A 22178-nucleotide genomic window follows, 5' to 3' on the forward strand; every position below is an offset into this window, starting at 1 on the left:
GGTAAACCCATCGTAACTAAGAGACTATGAGCCTTAATGCTCGAAAATTTCGAATGTGTATTCATCCAAGTTAAATATATATCAAATATCTTTGAAATTGTAATACGCGCCGCTTTACATTCGCAATGGAATAAAGAAGAATTACATCCTTTAAAATCATATTCAATTTCTTTCTATTCTATTCTAACAATTCTGTGCTTTTCGGATTTCGCATACAGCTTGTAAAATTTGCATAAAATCTTCATATTATACGGAATTTAAAAGGAATTATAGTTGGGAGAATCCTTTAATGAGCACATTGTCAGATTTCCAGCTACTACTGCTAAGGTTGACCTACTGTAACTAAGAGAATATAGGACTTAAATTTACACAATTTAGTATATATAAAATATCTTAAAAATTATATATATGTATATATATGCGCCGCTTTACATTCACAAAGGAATAAAGAAGTATTACATCCATCCAAATTCTATTCTAACATATTCTTAGCTATTCTATTCTAACAATTCTTTGCTCTTTGGAGTTCGCATACAGCTTGTCAATTTTGTCTTAAATCTAAATATTACACGGAATTCAAATGGAATTATAATTAGGGGATTCCTTTAATGCGATTTCAAGTCAATTTATGTACATAAAATTTACCAGGAATCATTCACACCTCACTGAAAATTTGTATGCCAATTTGCAGCTGTTAAAAGTAAATTTTAATTTAGGCATAATTTTAAATGAACTTAATTAAAATGCGCAATTGCAATTCGTAATGTGCATTCGTTTTTACACTTAAAGGTAATTTCCCATGGCTGATTGAATGCGAATCAACAGTTGCGGGTGCACTCATCAAGCGAGTGCACTCAAATCTCCGATGATTCAGTCTGACATGATTTATTTCTAGAATCTCAATGCGCTTCATTCTATATATATATGTATATATAGCTGGGATTTGTGGACTGGGCTTGGGTGCTGTCCGGCAGTGGACGCTGTCCGTGTGGCATGTGTTCAAATTGGAAGTGGCTGCAGCCCGAGCAAACGTCAACATCATTCAACTCGCCGCAATCTGATGGAGCCTGGGAGCGGGCCCAGCTGGTAATTCATTTGCGAATTCCAGCACTGGCCAGAAAAATAAAATACAAATAAAATAAAACACATATGTGGAAGACTGCAGCAAACTCCGGTCCAAGGATTCGGGTAAGAGCTCTGCTCAACCTTTCGACTCATCAGGGCTTAGCTCTAGCTGAGCTTGGTATAATAAATATGAGCTGATAATGAAATATTTGTTCAGACCACAATTAAATCATTTTATCTACACTTTAGTCAAAATTTGTGCAGAAATACACTTTATAAAGTCCCAGTGTTGGACAAGGCGAGACAAAAGCAGAGTAAGAAGGCGCCCAAAACAATTTCCTAACCCAGGAAAGCGACTTTTCTTTCTGTTAATAAGGAGGCGGCACAAATATTTGATATGTTTGGGAAAGTTTCATAATGTGTGAATGATAAACTCTGCAACTTTGGGCATAATTGAAAATAAATTAACGCTCTATAGAGCATCTCCCCGACGCATCGAGCCGCTGTCCCCACTTTGAGCTGTGAAACGGTCTGCGTAAGTAACCAAAGTTGTTGTTGCAGTTGCAGCTGACAGTGACGAGCTGTTGTGGTGTGTGGTTACCAGTGTTGGGCAACGCGAGAGAGAGAGAGACACATGGAGAAAATGTGCCAGCAGCCTCAACTACTGCAACAATTTGTCGACTTTTGGAATGCTATGGAAAATTTCTCGATGTTTAACTAGAGATGGGCGTGCATGGTATTTTTTTGATAAATCAACAGTGTAGTGTTGGCAAGTGGCATGTTTTTTGCGTGTCCGTGCTGAGAGTAAAAGCATGAAGGCAAGGGCAGGTGCGAAGAAGGTATTAAGCAGATATCAATATGTAGATATACAAATATAATGTATATATATGTATAAGCCAATTTTTTACTTAAGTATAATTTTTGAAAACAAACAAGGAGCTTCAATTTTTAATCAAAAATGGGGTCGGTTCGAAATTCCGACCTTTTTATGATGATATTTTTCGAATATCTCGGGTAAATAAAGTCTGATTTTGGAATGTTGTAGCTTTTTGAATGTGTACTCTCGCTACTATCATTTTGCATGCAATTAAATCCAAAATCGAGGAGTAACATCAACTTTTTAGACAACAAAATATTCGTTTATAAAACATTTTAGATGATTTTTGCCAACCGATAGAACTGATCCTTACGAGTCCAAAATGGTATAAATTTCCAAATCGGACATTATTTGGCCGAGATATACCAAAAAATCATCTAAAAAGGTTGACTTTACAAACGAATCGGTATTTGGTCAACCACTTTTTTTAACCCACCGATTTTTGAAATGTTTGAATGCCAATTGATAGTAGGGATCCCTACGAATTCAAAAAGGTATAACATTTCAAAATCTGACAATATTTACCCGAGATATTCAAAAAAAATAATAAAAAAAGTGAGGATTTTCGAACCGACCCCGATTTTTAGAAAAAACGTGATGTAACCCCTTGCCATTTTGACGATTTGGGTAAAAATTTAGATTTTCATTTTTGTGATGCCAATCGATAGTACTGATCCTTACGAGTCCAAAATGGTATAAAATTCCCAAATCGGACATTATTTGTCCGAGATATACCAAAAAATCATCTAAAGAGGTTGACTTTACAAATGAATCGGTTTTTGGTCAACCACTTTTTTTAACCCATCGGGTTTTTAAATGTTTGAATGCCAATTGATAGTAGGGATCCCTACGAATTCAAAAAGGTATAACATTTCAAAATCTGACAATATTTACCCGAGATATTCAAAAAAAATAATCAAAAAAGTGAGGATTTTCGAACCGACCCCGATTTTTAGAAAAAACGTGATGTAACCCCTTGCCATTTTGACGATTTGGGTAAAAATTTAGATTTTCATTTTTTTGATGCCAATCCATAGTACTGATCCTTACGAGTCCAAAATGGTATAAAATTCCCAAATCGGACATTATTTGTCCGAGATATACCAAAAAATCATCTAAAGAGGTTGACTTTACAAATGAATCGGTTTTTGGTCAACCACTTTTTTCAACCCATCGATTTTTGAAATGTTTGAATGCCAATTGATAGTAGGGATCCCTACGAATTCAAAAAGGTATAACATTTCAAAATCTGACAATATTTACCCGAGATATTCAAAAAAAATAATCAAAAAAGTGAGGATTTTCGAACCGACCCCGATTTTTAGAAAAAACGTGATGTAACCCCTTGCCATTTTGACGATTTGGGTAAAAATTTAGATTTTCATTTTTGTGATGCCAATCGATAGTACTGATCCTTACGAGTCCAAAATGGTATAAAATTCCCAAATCGGACATTATTTGTCCGAGATATACCAAAAAATCATCTAAAGAGGTTGACTTTACAAATGAATCGGTTTTTGGTCAACCACTTTTTTCAACCCATCGATTTTCGAAATGTTTGAATGCCAATTGATAGTAGGGATCCCTACGAATTCAAAAAGGTATAACATTTCAAAATCTGACAATGTTTACCCGAGATATTCAAAAAAAATAATCAAAAAAGTGAGGATTTTCGAACCGACCCCGATTTTTAGAAAAAACGTGATGTAACCCCTTGCCATTTTGACGATTTGGGTAAAAATTTAGATTTTCATTTTTGTGATGCCAATCGATAGTACTGATCCTTACGAGTCCAAAATGGTATAAAATTCCCAAATCGGACATTATTTGTCCGAGATATACCAAAAAATCATCTAAAGAGGTTGACTTTACAAATGAATCGGTTTTTGGTTAACCACTTTTTTCAACCCATCGATTTTTGAAATGTTTGAATGCCAATTGATAGTAGGGATCCCTACGAATTCAAAAAGGTATAACATTTCAAAATCTGACAATATTTACCCGAGATATTCAAAAAAAATAATCAAAAAAGTGAGGATTTTCGAACCGACCCCGATTTTTAGAAAAAACGTGATGTAACCCCTTGCCATTTTGACGATTTGGGTAAAAATTTAGATTTTCATTTTTTTGATGCCAATCGATAGTACTGATCCTTACGAGTCCAAAATGGTATAAAATTCCCAAATCGGACATTATTTGACCGAGATATACCAAAAAATCATCTAAAAACGTTGACTTTACAAACGAATCGGTTTTTGGTCAACCACTTGTTTTAACCCATCGATTTTTGAAATGTTTGAATGCCAATTGATAGTAGGGATCCCTACGAATTCAAAAAGGTATAACATTTCAAAATCTGACAATATTTACCCGAGATATTCAAAAAAAATAATCAAAAAAGTGAGGATTTTCGAACCGACCCCGATTTTTAGAAAAAACGTGATTGCCATTTTGACGATTTGGGTAAAAATTTAGATTTTCATTTTTGTGATGCCAATCGATAGTACTGATCCTTACGAGTCCAAAATGGTATAAAATTCCCAAATCGGACATTATTTGTCCGAGATATACCAAAAAATCATCTAAAGAGGTTGACTTTACAAATGAATCGGTTTTTGGTCAACCACTTTTTTCAACCCATCGATTTTTGAAATGTTTGAATGCCAATTGATAGTAGGGATCCCTACGAATTCAAAAAGGTATAACATTTCAAAATCTGACAATATTTACCCGAGATATTAAAAAAAAATAATCAAAAAAGTGAGGATTTTCGAACCGACCCCGATTTTTAGAAAAAACGTGATGTAACCCCTTGCCATTTTGACGATTTGGGTAAAAATTTAGATTTTCATTTTTTTGATGCCAATCGATAGTACTGATCCTTAGGAGTCCAAAATGGTATAAAATTCCCAAATCGGACATTATTTGTCCGAGATATACCAAAAAATCATCTAAAAAGGTTGACTTTACAAATGAATCGGTTTTTGGTCAACCACTTTTTTCAACCCATCGATTTTTGAAATGTTTGAATGCCAATTGATAGTAGGGATCCCTACGAATTCAAAAAGGTATAACATTTCAAAATCTGACAATATTTACCCGAGATATTAAAAAAAAATAATCAAAAAAGTGAGGATTTTCGAACCGACCCCGATTTTTAGAAAAAACGTGATGCCATTTTGACGATTTGGGTAAAAATTTAGATTTTCATTTTTGTGATGCCAATCGATAGTACTGATCCTTAGGAGTCCAAAATGGTATAAAATTCCCAAATCGGACATTATTTGTCCGAGATATACCAAAAAATCATCTAAAAAGGTTGACTTTACAAATGAATCGGTTTTTGGTCAACCACTTTTTTAAACCCATCGATTTTTGAAATGTTTGAATGCCAATTGATAGTAGGGATCCCTACGAATTCAAAAAGGTATAACATTTCAAAATCTGACAATATTTACCCGAGATATTCAAAAAAAATAATCAAAAAAGTGAGGATTTTCGAACCGACCCCGATTTTTAGAAAAAACGTAATGTAACCCCTTGCCATTTTGACGATTTGGGTAAAAATTTAGATTTTCATTTTTGTTATGCCAATCGATAGTACTGATCCTTACGAGTCCAAAATGGTATAAAATTCCCAAATCGGACATTATTTGTCCGAGATATACCAAAAAATCATCTAAAGAGGTTGACTTTACAAATGAATCGGTTTTTGGTCAACCACTTTTTTCAACCCATCGATTTTTGAAATGTTTGAATGCCAATTGATAGTAGGGATCCCTACGAATTCAAAAAGGTATAACATTTCAAAATCTGACAATATTTACCCGAGATATTCAAAAAAAATAATCAAAAAAGTGAGGATTTTCGAACCGACCCCGATTTTGAGAAAAAACGTGATGTAACCCCTTGCCATTTTGACGATTTGGGTAAAAATTTAGATTTTCATTTTTTTGATGCCAATCGATAGTACTGATCCTTAGGAGTCCAAAATGGTATAAAATTCCCAAATCGGACATTATTTGTCCGAGATATACCAAAAAATCATCTAAAGAGGTTGACTTTACAAATGAATCGGTTTTTGGTCAACCACTTTTTTCAACCCATCGATTTTTGAAATGTTTGAATGCCAATTGATAGTAGGGATCCCTACGAATTCAAAAAGGTATAACATTTCAAAATCTGACAATATTTACCCGAGATATTAAAAAAAAATAATCAAAAAAGTGAGGATTTTCGAACCGACCCCGATTTTTAGAAAAAACGTGATGTAACCCCTTGCCATTTTGACGATTTGGGTAAAAATTTAGATTTTCATTTTTGTGATGCCAATCGATAGTACTGATCCTTACGAGTCCAAAATGGTATAAAATTCCCAAATCGGACATTATTTGTCCGAGATATACCAAAAAATCATCTAAAAAGATTGACTTTACAAATGAATCGGTTTTTGGTCAACCATTTTTTTCAACCCATCGATTTTTGAAATGTTTGAATGCCAATTGATAGTAGGGATCCCTACGAATTCAAAAAGGTATAACATTTCAAAATCTGACAATATTTACCCGAGATATTCAAAAAAAATAATCAAAAAAGTGAGGATTTTCGAACCGACCCCGATTTTTAGAAAAAACGTGATGTAACCCCTTGCCATTTTGACGATTTGGGTAAAAATTTAGATTTTCATTTTTGTGATGCCAATCGATAGTACTGATCCTTACGAGTCCAAAATGGTATAAAATTCCCAAATCGGACATTATTTGTCCGAGATATACCAAAAAATCATCTAAAGAGGTTGACTTTACAAATGAATCGGTTTTTGGTCAACCACTTTTTTCAACCCATCGATTTTTGAAATGTTTGAATGCCAATTGATAGAAGGGATCCCTACGAATTCAAAAAGGTATAACATTTCAAAATCTGACAATATTTACCCGAGATATTCAAAAAAAATAATCAAAAAAGTGAGGATTTTCGAACCGACCCCGATTTTTAGAAAAAACGTGATGCCATTTTGACGATTTGGGTAAAAATTTAGATTTTCATTTTTTTGATGCCAATCGATAAGTGAGGATTTTCGAACCGACCCCGATTTTTAGAAAAAACGTGATGTAACCCCTTGCCATTTTGACGATTTGGGTAAAAATTTAGATTTTCATTTTTTTGATGCCAATCGATAGTACTGATCCTTAGGAGTCCAAAATGGTATAAAATTCCCAAATCGGACATTATTTGTCCGAGATATACCAAAAAATCATCTAAAAAGATTGACTTTACAAATGAATCGGTTTTTGGTCAACCATTTTTTTCAACCCATCGATTTTTGAAATGTTTGAATGCCAATTGATAGTAGGGATCCCTACGAATTCAAAAAGGTATAACATTTCAAAATCTGACAATATTTACCCGAGATATTCAAAAAAAATAATCAAAAAAGTGAGGATTTTCGAACCGACCCCGATTTTTAGAAAAAACGTGATGCCATTTTGACGATTTGGGTAAAAATTTAGATTTTCATTTTTTTGATGCCAATCGATAAGTGAGGATTTTCGAACCGACCCCGATTTTTAGAAAAAACGTGATGTAACCCCTTGCCATTTTGACGATTTGGGTAAAAATTTAGATTTTCATTTTTTTGATGCCAATCGATAGTACTGATCCTTAGGAGTCCAAAATGGTATAAAATTCCCAAATCGGACATTATTTGTCCGAGATATACCAAAAAATCATCTAAAAAGATTGACTTTACAAATGAATCGGTTTTTGGTCAACCATTTATTTCAACCCATCGATTTTTGAAATGTTTGAATGCCAATTGATAGTAGGGATCCCTACGAATTCAAAAAGGTATAACATTTCAAAATCTGACAATATTTACCCGAGATATTCAAAAAAAATAATCAAAAAAGTGAGGATTTTCGAACCGACCCCGATTTTTAGAAAAAACGTGATGCCATTTTGACGATTTGGGTAAAAATTTAGATTTTCATTTTTTTGATGCCAATCGATAAGTGAGGATTTTCGAACCGACCCCGATTTTTAGAAAAAACGTGATGTAACCCCTTGCCATTTTGACGATTTGGGTAAAAATTTAGATTTTCATTTTTTTGATGCCAATCGATAGTACTGATCCTTAGGAGTCCAAAATGGTATAAAATTCCCAAATCGGACATTATTTGTCCGAGATATACCAAAAAATCATCTAAAAAGATTGACTTTACAAATGAATCGGTTTTTGGTCAACCATTTTTTTCAACCCATCGATTTTTGAAATGTTTGAATGCCAATTGATAGTAGGGATCCCTACGAATTCAAAAAGGTATAACATTTCAAAATCGGACAATATTTACCCGAGATATTCAAAAAAAATAATCAAAAAAGTGAGGATTTTCGAACCGACCCCGATTTTTAGAAAAAACGTGATGTAACCCCTTGCCATTTTGACGATTTGGGTAAAAATTTAGATTTTCATTTTTGTGATGCCAATCGATAGTACTGATCCTTACGAGTCCAAAATGGTATAAAATTCCCAAATCGGACATTATTTGTCCGAGATATACCAAAAAATCATCTAAAGAGGTTGACTTTACAAATGAATCGGTTTTTGGTCAACCACTTTTTTCAACCCATCGATTTTTGAAATGTTTGAATGCCAATTGATAGTAGGGATCCCTACGAATTCAAAAAGGTATAACATTTCAAAATCTGACAATATTTACCCGAGATATTCAAAAAAAATAATCAAAAAAGTGAGGATTTTCGAACCGACCCCGATTTTTAGAAAAAACGTGATGCCATTTTGACGATTTGGGTAAAAATTTAGATTTTCATTTTTTTGATGCCAATCGATAGTACTGATCCTTACGAGTCCAAAATGGTATAAAATTCCCAAATCGGACATTATTTGTCCGAGATATACCAAAAAATCATCTAAAGAGGTTGACTTTACAAATGAATCGGTTTTTGGTCAACCACTTTTTTCAACCCATCGATTTTTGAAATGTTTGAATGCCAATTGATAGTAGGGATCCCTACGAATTCAAAAAGGTATAACATTTCAAAATCTGACAATATTTACCCGAGATATTCAAAAAAAATAATCAAAAAAGTGAGGATTTTCGAACCGACCCCGGTTTTTAGAAAAAACGTGATGTAACCCCTTGCCATTTTGACGATTTGGGTAAAAATTTAGATTTTCATTTTTGTGATGCCAATCGATAGTACTGATCCTTACGAGTCCAAAATGGTATAAAATTCCCAAATCGGACATTATTTGTCCGAGATATACCAAAAAATCATCTAAAGAGGTTGACTTTACAAATGAATCGGTTTTTGGTCAACCACTTTTTTCAACCCATCGATTTTTTAAAAAAATGTTTGAATGCCAATTGATAGTAGGGATCCCTACGAATTCAAAAAGGTATAACATTTCAAAATCTGACAATATTTACCCGAGATATTAAAAAAAAATAATCAAAAAAGTGAGGATTTTCGAACCGACCCCGATTTTTAGAAAAAACGTGATGTAACCCCTTGCCATTTTGACGATTTGGGTAAAAATTTAGATTTTCATTTTTGTGATGCCAATCGATAGTACTGATCCTTACGAGTCCAAAATGGTATAAAATTCCCAAATCGGACATTATTTGTCCGAGATATACCAAAAAATCATCTAAAGAGGTTGACTTTACAAATGAATCGGTTTTTGGTCAACCACTTTTTTCAACCCATCGATTTTTGAAATGTTTGAATGCCAATTGATAGTAGGGATCCCTACGAATTCAAAAAGGTATAACATTTCAAAATCTGACAATATTTACCCGAGATATTCAAAAAAAATAATCAAAAAAGTGAGGATTTTCGAACCGACCCCGATTTTTAGAAAAAACGTGATGTAACCCCTTGCCATTTTGACGATTTGGGTAAAAATTTAGATTTTCATTTTTGTGATGCCAATCGATAGTACTGATCCTTACGAGTCCAAAATGGTATAAAATTCCCAAATCGGACATTATTTGTCCGAGATATACCAAAAAATCATCTAAAGAGGTTGACTTTACAAATGAATCGGTTTTTGGTCAACCACTTTTTTCAACCCATCGATTTTTGAAATGTTTGAATGCCAATTGATAGTAGGGATCCCTACGAATTCAAAAAGGTATAACATTTCAAAATCTGACAATATTTACCCGAGATATTCAAAAAAAATAATCAAAAAAGTGAGGATTTTCGAACCGACCCCGATTTTTAGAAAAAACGTGATGTAACCCCTTGCCATTTTGACGATTTGGGTAAAAATTTAGATTTTCATTTTTTTGATGCCAATCGATAGTACTGATCCTTACGAGTCCAAAATGGTATAAAATTCCCAAATCGGACATTATTTGTCCGAGATATACCAAAAAATCATCTAAAGAGGTTGACTTTACAAATGAATCGGTTTTTGGTCAACCACTTTTTTCAACCCATCGATTTTTGAAATGTTTGAATGCCAATTGATAGTAGGGATCCCTACGAATTCAAAAAGGTATAACATTTCAAAATCTGACAATATTTACCCGAGATATTCAAAAAAAATAATAAAAAAAAGTGAGGATTTTCGAACCGACCCCGATTTTTAGAAAAAACGTGATGTAACCCCTTGCCATTTTGACGATTTGGGTAAAAATTTAGATTTTCATTTTTGTGATGCCAATCGATAGTACTGATCCTTACGAGTCCAAAATGGTATAAAATTCCCAAATCGGACATTATTTGTCCGAGATATACCAAAAAATCATCTAAAGAGGTTGACTTTACAAATGAATCGGTTTTTGGTCAACCACTTTTTTCAACCCATCGATTTTTGAAATGTTTGAATGCCAATTGATAGTAGGGATCCCTACGAATTCAAAAAGGTATAACATTTCAAAATCTGACAATATTTACCCGAGATATTCAAAAAAAATAATCAAAAAAGTGAGGATTTTCGAACCGACCCCGATTTTTAGAAAAAACGTGATGTAACCCCTTGCCATTTTGACGATTTGGGTAAAAATTTAGATTTTCATTTTTTGCCAATCGATAGTACTGATCCTTACGAGTCCAAAATGGTATAAAATTCCCAAATCGGACATTATTTGTCCGAGATATACCAAAAAATCATCTAAAGAGGTTGACTTTACAAATGAATCGGTTTTTGGTCAACCACTTTTTTAAACCCATCGATTTTTGAAATGTTTGAATGCCAATTGATAGTAGGGATCCCTACGAATTCAAAAAGGTATAACATTTAATCTGACCGATATTATTTGACCGATATATTCCAAAGAAGATATATCAAAAAAGTTTCACTAACGAGTTCTTTTTCCAATCTAACGGATCAAATTAAGTTTTAAAGATATTTGCCTGATGACATGTTTCACCCATCTTTGTAAAATCCAATCCACTTGGATAGAAAATGCGGGTCAAAAGTTGTCCAAACGGATGTTGAATTTCCGGCTCTTGAAAATCACAGCAATGGATTATAAAAGGCGGACATATGTTTCACTGTTTGTTTAACATCCAATCGACTGCAAGCTCATCTTTAAATATCTATGCATTTTGCAATCGATATGTCTTATAGATATAATTCGAATAACTTACAATATAATATAATATGTACATGCATCGTGTCATGCCTTGCCGTATCGTGCTGCCACACGCGCTCCGCGCTAGTCTTCAATGCAGTCCTGAGTATTGAAAATGGTAACTTTTAATATATGTAATTTGTACTGCATGCCACATGCAGCTGTAGCTGCTGTGACATGGCTTGCGAGGCTTCCGTTTTTCACTACCAAACAACTTTGAACTTTTTTAATTGAGTTGCATGCGGCGTGCGGCATGTTGCATGTAAAACATGCCCAACATTAATGCAGCCGGCACACAAACAACTCGATAATTGGCTGCCTGTCAATTCCAATTAATTTATTATGTTATGACAATTTTCCGCAGTTTTTGTGCATTTTCTTTTTGTTGTTGTTGTTTTTTTTTTTGTATTTTTTTTGTTTGAAACCACAATTTTCTAATTGATTTCCCACTGACCGCTGAAAACATGAGACGACTTTGACAGCACAAATATTTCAGACCCTGCCCCCGCCAGAGTGAAACACGCCCTCTCGAATTGTTTTGCACGGCTGCGAAAGTTTTTCAATTAAAGTCGACCACAGCGTGTGCCATGGAGTTGGTTGTGGGGGGTTGTGTGGGGGGTTGTGTGGGGCCGGTGTAGGGGGCCTCTTTGTGCGAGGGGTGTGTCTGCAGCCGCAGCAGCAAGCAAAAGCACGACATAACATGAAATTGCAGCAGCAACAACAACAACAAGAACAACAACAACAACCAAAGGCGGCACTGTCTGCCTTGGCTTTTATTTGGTTTGCGTCCCAACTGAATTCAAAAGGCGTCGCAGCGTCAACAGCGCCGCCTGTGACTCAATTCCTGAGCCTCTTCTGCCGGACCTCTTCCACCTCCCTCTCTCGCTCTCTCGCTCTCTCTCTCTCTCTCTCTTTCTCCCACTCAAAATCCCGCTCTGGCTCACTCTTTCTTTTTAGCGATTTATGCCCACGGCATATGCATTAGAGATAAACTCGATTTGCTCATAAATCCCAAAGACACGCACGAGAGCCCGCGCAGGGTGCAGCTCGTGAGTTCGTAAAGCATTCACACGGAAATTTAACAAAATGAAATAATCGTGGAAAGTAATCTAATTTTGGATTTAAAACCAATTGAAAAAACCTATTAGTTTAATCAAATAATAAGCCCCAGAGCTGAGCTGTCTTCAAGACTCGAGAATTGTACCCAACTAACTTACCTTTAAATATAATCTGAATTGTTCTGATATATTCGTTTTGATAGGGCAAAGCATATATATATATCACTTACATTTTTTACAGATGCTTCTATAGACATGTTCGGCCGATTCAGACATATGACATAGATTAAAAGACGCTGTCGGAGATGTTTCACAAAATCGAGCAATTAATATCTGCATTCAAAAAAAGATAAAATTATCTAAGCTTAGAAGACTTTTTGACAGATTTAGCTTAAGATTTAGCCTAATCCGAAGCCTTTTGACGATCCAAAGAAACCTAATACTGCGCCGCTGTATAGAGAGAGAGCGAGAGAGAGAGAGAGAGAGAGAGATCTTCTCTGTTTCTCTCTCTCTCTCCCATTCCCACACGTAGCCCTCGTGCCTGGTCGTGTCACGTATTCGCGCTCCAGTCCCATGCCTGCACGCAATTAAATTAAGCCGTGCGAAACGCAATGGAATGGAATCGGAACGTCGTGGAATGGAACGCAGCGCGTCGACAGCGTTTATAGCTGTGGTTGCCTTTGTTGCTTTACGGCCACGCTGGGCTGGGCCAAACATATGTAAAGGCCATAAAAAACAGGCCATGAATATTGTTTATTACGAACGGAGTTCATTTTTTACCCGCTGCTGCTTAACCCTTTCACCCGCCGAACCCCTTTGGACACTGTGGCAAGGGCACAAGCCAAAAAAGCGAAAAGAAAACTAAACAATTGCCGGCTGACGTTCCCGGAATACAAACCGTTTTTTAAGTGGTCTGCACTTTAACCTCGAACCCCTGCCCGCTGCCCGCTGCCCGCGGCCCGCGCAGCCGTCACAAGTTTGCCAAGGGCCATGCAAAATTCAAGTTTATTGATGCTCTGCAATTTTTCATGCGCAACAATTGGCCAAAAAACATTTGACACTCTATCTATTTGTATGGCTGTCTCTCTCTCTGTGTGTGTGTGTGTGTGTGTGTGTGTGTGTGTGTGCGTGTGTGTGTGCTGGCTCCCTTGTTAGCCACACGGAAGGTTCTTTTGTCTGCGGCTGGCACAAAGCTGACAAAGCGAATTTGCCAACTTTCAGTTGAAATACCCTGTAACCATTAAACAGCCACACTGGGGAATAACAATATGTAGCCTCTGTTGTTAACTAGCTATAAAACGCAAAGCCATAAAGTCCTATATAGTCCCAGCTCTCTGGTTTTCTTCTTGATTGTTTTTTAGTGCATTTTATTTAAATTTTATTATTATTAAACTTAATTTTTCCATATTTGTTTTTCGATTAATTTAGGTTAAGGATTTTTTTTAAATATTTCAAATATGTGAATCGGTATTCTGGCTTTATTGTGGGTATGTTTTTATAGCAAATCTTGCCAAATAGCGAGATTTCGACTCGTAAAATTTCCCAATTCTAGGCAAAGTCCCTTTCTTTTTTTTTTCCCAAATTCCCAGAACTAGGCCAAAGCTAAGTCAATTTTGAAGCTGGATGAAACTTTTTTTACGGCTATGAGTTTTTCACTGAGAGATTCTCTTTTTTGCAATCTTTATGTCGAAATTCTTGTATGAAAGGATCACGACAAGTTTTCTTCATTTTCCCCCCACTTTCTTATTGAATATATTTATTTGTGATTTCGAATTATAAAGTTTGAGGGTTTTCCTCACAAAGCTCATTAGAAAATTTACAAAAATGAGGAATTCAGAACTTTTCCAATCAATAACTTTTGAAATCCTTCAGCTTGATTGACTTTATATATAAATAGATATATATATTTTTAAATTTATTCACATTTTTTTAATATTTCAATTTTTACTTTTGATAAATGAAGCCAAAATCTTTTCAAAAGCAAACTACAATCTTTAGATTTCATTTTAATCAAGATTGATTTTTCTTGAACCTTGACCTTGCTGCTAGATATTTGCGCAGTCGACCCTTTTTTTGCTGTTGTTTTGCCGCCTCCGGCGAATTGCGATAAGGTATGCAAAATCAAAGTTTCATTTTTGTTCGTGTGGATTTTCAGACAAAACAGGTACACATCCATTCGCACAGATACTACTTAGCGGATAGTTAGATGTGCGGCTTACTCTGGGGAAAGTGTCCTCGAAATGTGCTCGACAAGTTTTGTAAGCGAACAAAGCAAAGCTTAAACGCAAATTTGTAATCTTTAAAAATTGGCAACGATTTGAAAAATGCGTTGTCAAAGTTGGTTGGGTAAGGTTTGGCAAAATATGAGCAGGGTTTCAGCTGAGATTTGATCGAAAGTTACTCTAGGCTTCACTAATTTTGCATACTTTCTGGTCGCTGGCTTTTCTTTTTACCTGAGCGAATACTTAATTTTTGACAGGGTTTAGTTACGGTTATAGCCGAAACCCCTTGGCCCACTCATTGCCCCAACCCCCTTGCAGCAGCATTTGCTCTTGACACAGTTCGCAACTAGCTCGTTCCCCGCCTTTTAATAATGATAAGTGGAAGCTGATAACAAAGTTTACAAAACAACGTCAAGTGTAAGCAAAAGTTAATAATGCCCACCCGCACACACACACACACACACACACACACACAGAGACAAACAATTTGCCTGAAATCTTTTGGCAGCGACCCACAAATTGTTGGCCAGCCGCAGATAACGCAAGGAAACTAAGCCAAAGGCAGGTTCTTAATAAATATATATACACGCTTATACTTCGCATATATCGTATATATATATATATATATATATAGTATATTTGTAGTTTTGTTTTTTTTTGTGTCAGGGTTAAGGACAACTGCCGCTCGCATCAATAGCAATCAATCAATTTGCTGGCAAACAAAAAACAACAAAAAATAGAAATAAACACAACTCGTTGAGGAAAAACGCCACTGGCCAAAGTTAACAGCATCTAATGTGATTTTTAGACACTCGCTCACAGATAACAACAACAACAACGACACATACACACACACACACACACACGCACATGGGGCAACTACTCTGACCTGTCTGTACACTGAGCGAAAAAGCAGCTAAGCTGAGATCTCAGCATAGCAATAATCACATTAATCATTGCTGAAGTTTTCTTTAGCTATGTATCTTCGGTGCTTAGAGTCCGATTCTTGTGATATATATATATATATATATGACAACCAACTGTGTGTATATAATAAAGCTCAAGGCGTTACATTCGAAAATGAGTTTTTGTCTTTTTAATTTGGAGGGAATGTGGGGAGGTAGCCAAAAAGTGAAATATTATTATTTGAATGTGCATACCATACGAGCACCTAGATGCCAAATTTGACGTAAATAATCTTTGAGTTATGATTAAAAAAAATTATTTATCGATATTTATCGACATTAGGGAAATTAAAACAGATATCGAAAAATGATGATAAGCACGTGCTATATATATATATATACACATATATGCAGCTCTTAAATACATCAACTATTTCTCAAAATCGATATTTATCGTTATTTGGGAAGTGGAAGCAGATGTCGAGCAAAATGATGAGCCTGCGCTGTGTTTGGTATATATCTAAATCTTATAATCTTCAAGTTCTTTTTTAAGGCTTGCCTTAGCTCGTATAGTTCTTGAGACCGACGCAACATGCTTAAGAAACTATTTATTAAAATCGATATTAGGTAAATTAAAGCAGATATCAAACAAATTACAAACTGTTGCTATGTTTAGTATAATATATAGAATATTAACGATTTGCCTTAGCTTCTATGGTTTTCGAGATATGAGACAGTTATTTCTAGATTGACTGAGCTCGTCGTCCTGATCAAGTGTGTGCACACATTAAAAACTCGGAGATGGTTCCTTCTGCCTGATATATACATTTTGACAAAATCATTGAAGCCTCTTTTCGAACAGAATCTTATTGGCAGTAAATAAATGTAAACATAATTAAATTACATTTATTCAAATACATTTTTTAGTTCTACTTAAAAACTGTGTGTCTCATGAACAGAACCTTTAGCCGTAAGATTGGTTCGCACCGTGAACTTAGGCAAATGAAATGTTTATGAGTTTCGCAGAAGCATTAAATCGATGATATTTTCAAGTAGCTCTGCCTGAGGGCTATAATTTCAGCTTCAATGCACACACTCACTTATGCCCAAGCTATCTTTTGTCTATGCAGACTTTTGCTATATATACTCAATTAAATTATGAGTTTATAAATTGCAGCTCTGCCAATAACCAAGCTTGATTGCTAACCAGACACAACTACTCAAAGTCCAGTCGAACATATTCTACATAAACTCACCCAATATTTATTATTATGACAGCTTTTCTCTCAGTGCAGTCCGCCGTTTTTCTCTCTGTGTGCCTTTAAGTATTTTTATGTATTTTTCATAATTGAATTTGATTAAACACAAAACGTTTCGGTTTCGGCGCTTTTCTGTGTGTTTAGTCTTCGCCTTGGAGGAGGAGCACGTCCAAACAACGAAGAAGCTGCCGCCACAACTCGGCGCTATCCGATATTTACACACATCAAATTCCAAGTCTGCGTTTTTGGCTTTGTTTAGCTGCTTGCCTTCCTCCTCCTCCTCCTCCTCCTCCGCCATGGCTGGAAGGACTAGGCGGGCGGCAAGGAGCGAGGCTTTGAGATGGGCCATAAATTCATCAGGGCTCTAAATGACTTTGTGCTGCTGCGAGCTGGAGCGTGGCCAAGGGAGGGGTGTTGGATGCAGGGGAAATAGTGAAATAGATGCCACACAGCTGCATATAAAACCGCAGCATGGGCCATAATCCTGGCAAGGATTACAGGCCCAACGCCTTGCGATGGGCGAATTAAACTGAAACCCTGCGACGTTTTTCCATAAAATTCCAAGTGCTATAAACCGCACACACACACACACACGCACACACACATGTGCGTGTTGACTGGTTAATCTGCGGCTTTGGCTCAGCTGCGGTTAGCATTGGCCCAGCCCAAATCCTGGCCAGAATTCACGCGCACGCGACATATTCAAGTGGGATCAAGTGGCCCCTAAATCCAGCCGATTTAAAGAGCACTCAATTGTGTCATCTGAAGTGTTGCATTTGGTAATTAGAGCAGCTTATGCCCATATATATAGCCTGTATATGCCTTATACCCTATATCTGGCCGCATCGTTAATTCAGCTGCTGATCCAAGCCCAAGCCCAAGCCCAAGCCCAAGCCCTGGGCCTAAGCTCAGTTTCAGCTCAAACCGAACTAGTTTTTGCCTGGCTCAATTGATTGTCTCGGCTTGGCCTTAATCTGACAATTCTCGCACTCTCTCTCCCTCTCCCCCTCCCTCTCCATCTCCCTACTCTCTCGCTCACTTTTTGGCTCACTTTCTTTTTCTTCTGCTGTGCCCGCGAGCGTCCATTAGAGCACTTGAATTATGCATGGCCCGGGAAAATAGATTGCTGGCCCAGACCACAAAGTTCTGACCTGCCTTCATGTTGGCCCGGTTAAAAAGCATGCCACTTCTCTGCGTAATCCAGAGGACTCCAGCTAATGAACTATAAATGTGAATATTTTAACTCATGTAACAGCACTGCAATCCGGTTAGATGTACATATAAATGAGATGGTCCTGACATCAGAGCTGGAAAGTTGCATTATTTGCAGAAACTACGTTTTTGGTTAAAGTTCTGGTAAATGGATTTTGAAAAAGTCGTCTCAGTTTCTATAGAAAAGCAGCAGCATAAAGTTTACTTTGTCAGTTTGCATTGGGCTGCGTAGCTTTTATAACTAAGTGTTGAGCTAGCAAGCGAGATGTCGCTGGCTCAAATGCGAAAAACATTTTTAATTCTTGTAATTTTTGTATTAGACTGGAATAACTTTTTGCACAAACAAGCTTGCATTAGTCTGCGTCGCTTTTGTGCCAGGGGGTCGGACTAACAAGCGAGAAGTCGCTGATTCAAATTTAGCACAACATTTTAAATCTTTAATTTGTTGCATTTAACTGGTTTTTCTTTTTGCACAAACAAGCTTGCACTAGCCTGCTTAGCTAAAGTGTCGGAGCAGCGGACCTACAAGTGAGAAATTGCTGGTTCGAATTCAGCAAACATTTTTAAAAATTGCATCTGCTTATCAAACTTGTTTTAGTTTGCACAAACATGGGGCTGCAATAATAAGTTTCTTCGTTAATAGTGTGAAATCACAATTGTTTTAATTTTATACTATTATAATATTTATTGCAAATTTAAAGTAAATAATATCTGTATTTAGCATGTGACTCGAATAGTCTCTGATCTATGTTAGATCTCATACATCGACAAATTGCGCTGATGTACTTATTGCCCTAGTTAATATTTCTTTAACTTTAACTTTAAATTGTATATTATATTTTAGCTGTCGCTTTTCAATTTCCCCTTTTTGCATATGCAAAACAATTTTTGGTTAATAAATTTTATATTCTTTAGTATATAATCAGCTTTAATTCATGATTAATTCAAAGACACATTTATGAGGTACGCAACAATTTCCATTTGTTTCAAATTGCTTTTTTCAGTTGAAAACAATTTTTTTCATATTAATTCAATATTTTGTATTTGTGAGGTTTTGCATAATGCACAAACAGCTCGTAAATAATATCAAAGGACCTCCCCCCCCTCCCCCCCGCCCTCCACACCTCTATGGCAGGGTCACATATAATGTATGCTACACCCCTGTACACAGCCGGCCCCGCCCTGCGCACCCACTCCGTCCCTATCTCCCCTCGAGCTTTTATTTCAATTTCATTTGAACGCATTTTTCGCATAAATTCCATAGAAAATAGCTCGATTTACTATTTATTACTGGGCACACAGAGCTATGTAGTCCTTTTAACCCACACACCACACACACACACACACACACACACACACACACACACAAAGCCCCGCTTTGTCATTTCTCTTCCCCCTTTGACCATCGGAAGTGGCCAACAATGAAAGGCACCGAGCCTGGGGCCAGTTTTTGTTGTTTTTATCGCTCAATTCGGAACCCAGAAAGTTAATAATTCTATATCATTTTTATGTGCATGTCCATTCGAATACACAGGCACACCCACACACACACACACACACATGGTGTAAAACTTTTGTCACACTCACATAAACAATTGGCTGTCCTCCGAGCAAAAAGTTGCGCAGTCTGCACATAAAATTGTTAAATTGTGCGTTTCGCATCTGAAAATTATTTCATATTATTAGCCCCCGAGCAACCCGACCCCTCTCCTCCTCCTCCTCCTGCTACTCCTCCTCTCCCCTATGCCACCCCTTGTCACGACAACAAAAAGCATGCATTGAGATTGAGAGGAGGTTGCAAAAAAGTTTTGCAATAATCAAGGCGGGTCCTCGCCTTGAGGCTCTGCAGGATCACAAGGTGCAAATGTATCTACCCCACCCGACCCACACAGCAACATTTGCAATTGTCTCCGGCCAAGTGTTGTTCGTGCGGGGAAGGGGCGGTTGCAAGGGTTTGTGGGCGTGGTCGGACACTGTGCACTTGCCACTGCTGGCATTTGATTAAGGGTTGTCTCTGCGTTTTGACAGCGACCAAAGTGCAATGCACATAGACACGATTAAGTCAATGTACACTGAGCCAAAAGGTTGTGTAAGAAATGGCACATTAATGGATTTGCAATAAAATTAAAAATTGAACTAAACAATATAAATTGTGCAGATGCCCAAAAAGATAAAAACTGTGGCCAAAGTTTGTCTGTGCGTCGATTCAGCAAGCGAGAGCTCGCTGGTTCGAATTCAGCAGCAATTGAAAATTTGTAAAGCCTCTCTGTACTCATAGAGAAAAAGGATACAATGATAAATTAAAGCAAGAACAAATAAATGGAAAATAAATGGGAATTCAAAATAGTAATAAAACCCCAAAAGTAATCAATATAAAGTAGAGAAGTATTTATATCTGAAAGTCTGTCATTTATCGAATATAAATAACAGCTAGATTTACAGAGCAACTGCTAGTCGAGCAGTCAAACCGTTGACTTTAGTTACACACTATTTTCGCTCAGTGTACGAACATGCGACTCAAATTGCAGTTGACCCCACGCCGTAACCTTAGAACGCGACTTTCCACCTGAGCAGGGGTCACAGGCACTGGCCGACTGTCTGACTGATTGACGGTCTGCCTAACTGACTGCCTGATTGACTGACTGACTGACTGACTGACTGAACAAATGCGCGAGGCACAATTATGGCTAACACTGTCACGTCATTGCGGTGGCGGCAGCTTAAAAATGCAAACAGCTCGCAATGTCAGGGCTGCACTTGTGCTGGGGTCCATACAAATCGCTGATTGGGAGGCGGGTGGTGGGTGACGGGTGAAAGGCTTTGTCAATTGTTGAGCTGGGCAACCAAGGCAGCCTGTCAGCATTGGCCCCTCGATGACGATAACGATGACGATGACAATGATGAGGCCAAGAAGCCGCCGCCGACGACGACGACGACGACGACGACGACGACGACGACGACGACTGGACATGGGCCCAAAGATACTTGACATGGCTAAAACGCCTGGCTACAACTTGAGTGCGGATGGAGGGCAGGCTGGGGGCTTGCGGGGGGGAGCTCCAAAATCAATATTACTTGCATTAAATGATGAACAATCGAATGAATTGTCGTCGTGCTGTTTTATTTTTACTATTGTTGCTTTCGTATTCTGTGAAAAGTTTGAACAAATATTTTGAGCATTTGTTACCAAACTTTGCACTCAACGTTTTTTTGAATACCCTGCTTAAGTTATAATCACTTGTGTCACGATACAGGCAACACATAAAAAAAGGAAACATTTATAAATCCATTAAAAATACATACATACTATATCAGTTTGATTTGGCGATAAGAATTCCAAAGTGTTCCAGGCGAACTGTTCGTTAGTTAGTTAGCTGTTAGTTGCTTTCAGTTGTACTAGATATATGTTAATGCGTACATATGGATTTATATATAACAGAGTTGCACTTAATTTTAATTTATACAATATAAAATGTACGAGAAGGAAACATCTAACACCACATAGTGTATATATATAGTCCTAATCAAGGCAATATCTGTCCTACAATTTGAATGCTATCCATATGAAATGTTGTCTAGATTGCTGTGGACTGTAGCTCTATATAATGCTGTGTGGGCAATCGGTCGAAAATAAGCTTGAGCAACCTTGTATACCCTTTTTTCATATACATACCCTTATAAATGGTGCTATTATCTTGTCACTAACACACATATATATATATATATATACATTCTATAGATAGTCTTGATCCCATCTGAGTCGATAAACCTATAGCTGTCAATATGTTTCTATGCAAGCTGATCGCTCAGTCTTAAGGCTATCCCCTTAAAACCTTGCCTAGGTCCCATTTCCGTCGCAGCAGCAGTATTTATGTTAAAGTCGGCCGGATCGGAAAGCTGTATCATATAGCTGACATAGGAACTATCGCTAAAAAGTTAAGTTCTTCTTTTAGATCGTCGCCAAACTTGTTA

General features: G+C 36.7%; 1 protein-coding gene across 1 annotated transcript in view; it reads left to right on the forward strand.

The window, feature by feature from the left end:
* Nucleotides 1-22178, forward strand: part of LOC135428709 (uncharacterized) — a 77432-nt gene that overhangs the window by 33792 nt on the left and 21462 nt on the right. The window lies entirely within an intron of this gene.

This window comes from Drosophila montana, unplaced genomic scaffold, assembly GCF_035044405.1.
Source record: "Drosophila montana isolate Dmon_TW-CO22-7 unplaced genomic scaffold, ASM3504440v1 contig_2496_1, whole genome shotgun sequence".
In the NCBI taxonomy this organism is placed as follows: domain Eukaryota; kingdom Metazoa; phylum Arthropoda; class Insecta; order Diptera; family Drosophilidae; genus Drosophila; species Drosophila montana.